Below are 6,325 nucleotides of genomic sequence, written 5' to 3' on the forward strand. Positions count from 1 at the left end.
GCTGTGGGATCGAGGGGGGGGGGGGATCCCGAGAGGATTTTGTGGAGTGGCGGCGGGATGGGACATCTCCGTAGAAGTTAGGGTTTGCCCATATTTGGACTAGGGGACTTTATATAGGGAAATGAAGGGGTTTTTGGATCATCCGATTAAAATCGAACGGTCGAGATAAATAGGCTAGGACAATCCAAATAAGAAACCGAAGATGTTTTAGGGATGATCCGAAACTAACGGTTATGACTAAGCTGGTCGGGTTCGAGAAAGTTTCGGACGCGCGCAAGGGGTCTGAGAAAGGTCAATGGAGACAAACGGTTTGACAACATGCCACGAAGCCAAGGACAGAAGCGGCAACTACTAACGACTACGAGTTTTAAGAAAACATGCGGATGCAATGCGAATGATGACATGAGATGAAATGCATGACATGAACAAAATGCAAAACGAAAGAGAAAAACCCAACCACGGAGGAAATAATAAATCACATAGCCGGAAATGGCAAGAGTTGGAGTTACAATTATGGAAAGTTACATCCGGGGTGTTACAACACTCCACCACTACAAGAGGATCTCGTCCCGAGATCTAGGATGGCACCAGAGACAAACGGAAGAGGAAGAGAAGAGGTAAAACTAAGTTGCTTCTTCGACCAATGAGTGAAACCAAAGAACCTTGAGAGGTTGAAAAGTTGAAAGAAAGAACACAACGGAGTTGAACACAATTGAGAGCACTGCGGTAGAAAAATAGAAACAAGGAACACCATTTGAACCTTGGAGGTTGCAAAGCTATGAATGACGAGTAGAAAGGACAAGAAGGAATTGGAACCACTCTGGTTGAAACGAGATAAACAAGGAACAAGTAAGAACATATTCGGACAACACTCCGGTTGAAAAGAGATGCAAGACTTGATAAGATGAAAAGAACTTGAAAAGAGGACACGACACTCCGGTTAAATGGATAAGCATGAAAAGAACACGGCCTTCACAATTCGACATGATGAGTGAAAAGAGCAACATCACAATGCCTCCGGAAGAAATAATAGAAGATAGATCATTGGAATAACAGAATGGAGAAGAAAATGCCAACTTCTACCACAAATGACCTTGGAAAGCACCCTTCCAAGAAGGTTATAACGGAGTTGATGGAAAACCAACAATGAATGAATAACCTTGTAGTGGGCTTATGGGAAACTTCTCAAAATTGAGGCGAAATTCTGCCACTACGGAACAAATAATATAATTGATAACACCAACGAGATGAAAAACTTCTTCCACCAAGATGATAGAGAGATAACTTGGATCATTGATAAGCACCACAATATCAACATTCCTTAGGGAAGGCTTTATGTGAAATATGACACAAGATAACTCCAATGAAGAGATTAATGGATTTAAAATACCTCATTCTTGACAATATGTGAATCGCGAAACATGAATGGAAATTGTCAAGAATGATATAACACCACCTCAAAAGATAAGGTAGAAAGAATTGCACATCGAATTGCAAGAAGAAGAATACTTTACTCCTTAGGACAAACATGTGTTGGGAACCATGTTTACTTTTGAGTAAAGCTTGGCGGATCTTAGCTTCGAGAGAAATCTTGAAGAACAATTGAAGAATGAAAAGAATCCTTGACGAACCACCATGTAGAGCCTCCATGGAGAACTCCGGTAATAAAAGGATGATAGAAAGAACGAGAAGTTGAAAACACAAGGTGAAGCCTTGCAATGATTTAGATGGAGCTTCGCAATGAATAACCGAGAAAACATGGAACTCCGGGAAACAAAAGATGAAGCATCTCGAACCGAGAAATGTGGCATGATGAACAACTCTGGAAAGAAGAAACTAGATCACTTGGATGAAACAATAATAAGAATTATGTTATGCGTATCCTCCACCAATTTAAATTGATGACAAGCAAAGGATTTGGCATACTACTTATTCTCATTGAAAAATTATTACAGATAGAGATATAACGCAAACTTGAGGAAGGTCTTCAACAACCACCGGTAGGATTGAAACAATGAAAGAGCAAATGAATTGATACGATAATGAAGGAAGAGAAATCTTGAACGAACCACCATAAGAATTGGAAATGAGAGTAGCAAAGGCACAATTCACCGGGAAGAATTGGAAAACGAATGAAGATACTTGAGGGGATTTAGATACATCAAAATGAAGAGATCATGAGCTGACTAAAGAGTATACTTGAACGATCCACCGATAAGATTTGGAGAACAAGAGCTGAAGGCTGAGAATGAGTAATATTCAGAAATGATGGCCTTCGGATGATCGAGATAGGAAGCAACTCCTAAAATGCGCCAGATGGTTGAAAAGAATTCTCACAATCGAAATCAATTATGAGAGGATGGCATCAAGCTAGAACCATGAATCTTGAAGAGAATGGAGCGAGGTTTAAGAGAAATCCCTCTTCGGTCTTCCAATGTTGAGAATGAAGATGAGAACCACCATGAATTGTTGAGATACTCCGGGAGAATGAAAAACAAAGTGGTTGATCCAACAATGAAAAATAATTTGAAATCGATCTTGGAAAACATCTAACTGATGAAATTCATTCTTACGTCAAACATTGAAAAGAATTTGGCAAATGGCTCCGGGAAAATTAGAAGAGTCGGGTAAGATCCTGGAAAAAGACCTGTGGGTTAGGGCCCACTGAAAAGATACACTGTTGAACGATTGATTGAAAGGGGGGATTGCACCGGTTGAATTAAATGACTTGATTGAGATAATAATCTCGAAATAGCTTGAACGTATTGATAATGGAGACACAAATCTTCTGAGATATCCTCGACACTTCCAATATGAAGAGAGAGAGAGAGAGGTGAGCAATTAAGTAGTGCACCGGCATTGGAAAACATTTGAAACGGGGAAAGGATATGCTTTGACAAAGCTTGAATTGGATCTACCGGAGAAGAAAAGAGAACGAAGAATAATAAACTTGAAGCTCCATTAGTATTTTCCTGAGAATCACAGGATAAGAGCATTGACGGAAAAGAATGGAGAGACTTCCCATCAATAAAAGGATACTTGATTAATAAATCTGAGTCCTTGAAGAAAAATGGTGGGAGGGCGGGAAAACAAAGGCAACTTGGGGCAGATGGAATGGATACCGTTGAGAAAACTTAGAATTGATCTTGCGGATGTTGAAATGATCGGGTCCACTTGAAGAGAAGCACGCCAGTAGGAAAATAATTAACATGACAACCTCGATGATCAAGAAGGATAAGTATTCACATAGAAATATGAGAACACCATTTAGGAAAGGTATGGATTCAACATTTGACTTCGAAGCAACTTGAATACCACAAATAAAACAAAAACAAAGGATTTTGCTTGCAGAATAAGCCGAAACAAACATATGATAGAGATTTCATCTGAAGTTTTTGTGGTGGGGCCCACATGGGCTCGATCGTACAACACCATCATGTACAAGGCAGTGCACATGACATACGAAGTGTCCCCGAGTCAGCATAGCAAGGACTCATTAAGACACAACGAGACCACTGTAAAAATGACCGTGGATAGGCGGACCACTAGACGTCGAACCCCAATCTCATATCATGCATCTGTCGGAAAGAAAAAACTAGAGCTACTTGAATTCCCACCTATAAAACTCCCGAAACTTTTTGGTTATGCAATCTGGTGTTGGGGATACTGGGGAAGCAATAAATATCTCACCCAAACTAACAATACCTACATCCAAGCTGTATCCATCCGTGAACACATAACCAAGAAACCTTCAGAAATGGTGTACCTCAACCTTCGGAAAGCATCCGTTATACGAGCTATGGCAATACTCCGGAACTCCCGCCCAGTACTGGGTGGCGTTGAGGTTATCTCACCAACAACTGCATAAAAGAAATTTTCGATGTCGGCAAAACTCAGGTATTCTAGAACTGCAACGATGAAATTGTGACGACAACACCTCGGAGCTCAACTCCCCGGGACACTGCCACAACCCCTAAACGTCAGGAGGCACCAAGAACAATGTTCTCGTCACAAGACTATCAAAATGATCCAAAGATACCCGCATGATCCTAATATTTTATTTAGTGAAATTTGAGTAGAGGAAAGTCAAAACATCTATGTTAGGAGACCTCACCAGAGCGACGAAGGGACCGAGGAGTAAAAAGAATCCTACTCTTCGATATATGTAGTCCTAAGACTCAAAGCATTTTTGTTCTAGACTCAACAACGCCAACGATTCGATCAAGCAGGGGCTCCTAAGTCGGGGATGGCTCTGATTACCAACTTGTAACACCCACGATGCAGCTATATCTCCCATGTGTCGAGGCACGATTCATAGGCATAACCACATGGTGGTTTTGTCGCAAGAAGGGTCATCTTCACTCAATCCCATGTAATGAACAAGAATGGGATAAAGAGTTGGCTTACAATCGCCACTTCACACAAAGAACATATAATTCATACATCATTCAGAGTACACACATAGTCCGACTAGGGACGAAGCCGAAAGAAAAGAAGATAACCCAACAGCTAGATCCCCGATCGTCCCAACTGGGCTCCACTACTGATCAACATGAAACAAAACATAGCAACGACCAAGAGCTTCATTGAGCTCCCATCTGAGCTTGGTTGCATCACCTGCACTGGTATCATCGGCACCTGCAACTGTTGTGATAGTATCTGGTGAGTCATGAGGACTCAGCAATCTCAAAACCCGCGAGATCAAGACTATTTAAGCTTATGGGTAGGAAGTGGTAATGGGATGGAGTTGTAGCAAGAACTAAGCAAATATGGTGGCTAACATACACAAATAAGAGCGAGAAAATAAGCAACGGAATGGTCATGAAACTAGAAGTGATCAAGAAGTGATCGTGAAACTACTTACGTCCAAACATAACCCAAACCGTGTTCACTTCCCGGACTCCGCCGAGAAGAGACCATCACGGCTACACACACGGCTGATGCTTTTTAATTAAGTCAAGTGTCAAGTTCTCTATAACCGGATATTAACAAATTCCCATCTGCCACATAACCGCGAGCATGGCTCTCGAAAGTTTATACCCTACAGGGGTGTCCCAACTTAGACCATTATAAGCTCTCACGACCAACGAAGGACATTCCTTCTCCCGGGAAGACCCGACTAGTCTCGGAATCCTGGTTACAAGACATTTTGGCAATGGTAAAACAAGGCAAACAAGACCGCCCGAATGTGCCGACAAATCCCGATAGGAGCTGCACATATCTCGTTCTTAGGGCACAAGGATGAGGCAAGCTACGAGTAAAACGAACCCTCAAGTTTCCCCGAGGTGGCCCCGCAGGCTGCTCGGTTCAGACCAACACTTAGAGAAGCACTGGCCCGGGGGGGTTAAAATAAAGATGACCCTCGGGTTGGCCTGCCCAAGGGAAAGTTAGTAGGTTGTTAGGCAAATGTAAAACCAATGTCGGGCCTTGCTGGAGGAGTTTTATTCAAAGCGAATTGTCAAGTGGTTCCCATACACCCGGCCGTGTAAGGAACACAAAAGAAAGGAACATAACACCGGTATGACGGATACTATTGCGGCAAGAGTGGAACAAAACACCAGGCGTAAGGCCGAGCCTTCCACCCTTTACCAAGTATATAGATGCATTAATTAAATAAGAGATATTGTGATATCCCAACATAATCCTGTCCAACATGGAGCAATCTTCAACTTCACCTACAACTTACAACGCTATAAGAGGGGCTGAGCAAATGCGGTAACATAGCAAACAACGGTTTGCTAGGAAGGAGGGTTAGAGGCTCGACATAGCAAAATGGGAGGCATGGTAAACAAGTGATAGGTAGCGCAACATAGCGATAGAACGAAGTGTTGGAAATATGCCCTAGAGGCAATAATAAAAGCATTATTATTATATTTCCTTGTTCATGATAATTGTCTTTATTCATGCTATAATTGTGTTATCCGGAAATCGTAATACATGTGTGAATAACAGACATCAACATGTCCCTAGTGAGCCTCTAGTTGACTAGCTCGTTGATCAACAGATAGTCATGGTTTCCTGACTATGGACACTGGATGTCATTGATAACGAGATCACATCATTAGGAGAATGATGTGATGGACAAGACCCAATCCTAAACATAGCACAAGATCGTATAGTTCGTTTGCTAGAGTTTTGCAATGTCAAAGTATCTTTTCCTTAGACCATGAGATCGTGTAACTCCCGGATCCCGTAGGAGTGCTTTGGGTATGCCAAACGTCACAACGTAACTGGGTGACTATAAAGGTAGACTACGGGTATCTCCGAAAGTGTCTGTTGGGTGACATGGATCAAGACTGGGATTTGTCACTCCGTATGACGGAGA

Source organism: Triticum dicoccoides, chromosome 4B (genome assembly GCF_002162155.2).
Source record: "Triticum dicoccoides isolate Atlit2015 ecotype Zavitan chromosome 4B, WEW_v2.0, whole genome shotgun sequence".
Taxonomy (NCBI): Eukaryota; Viridiplantae; Streptophyta; class Magnoliopsida; order Poales; family Poaceae; genus Triticum; species Triticum dicoccoides.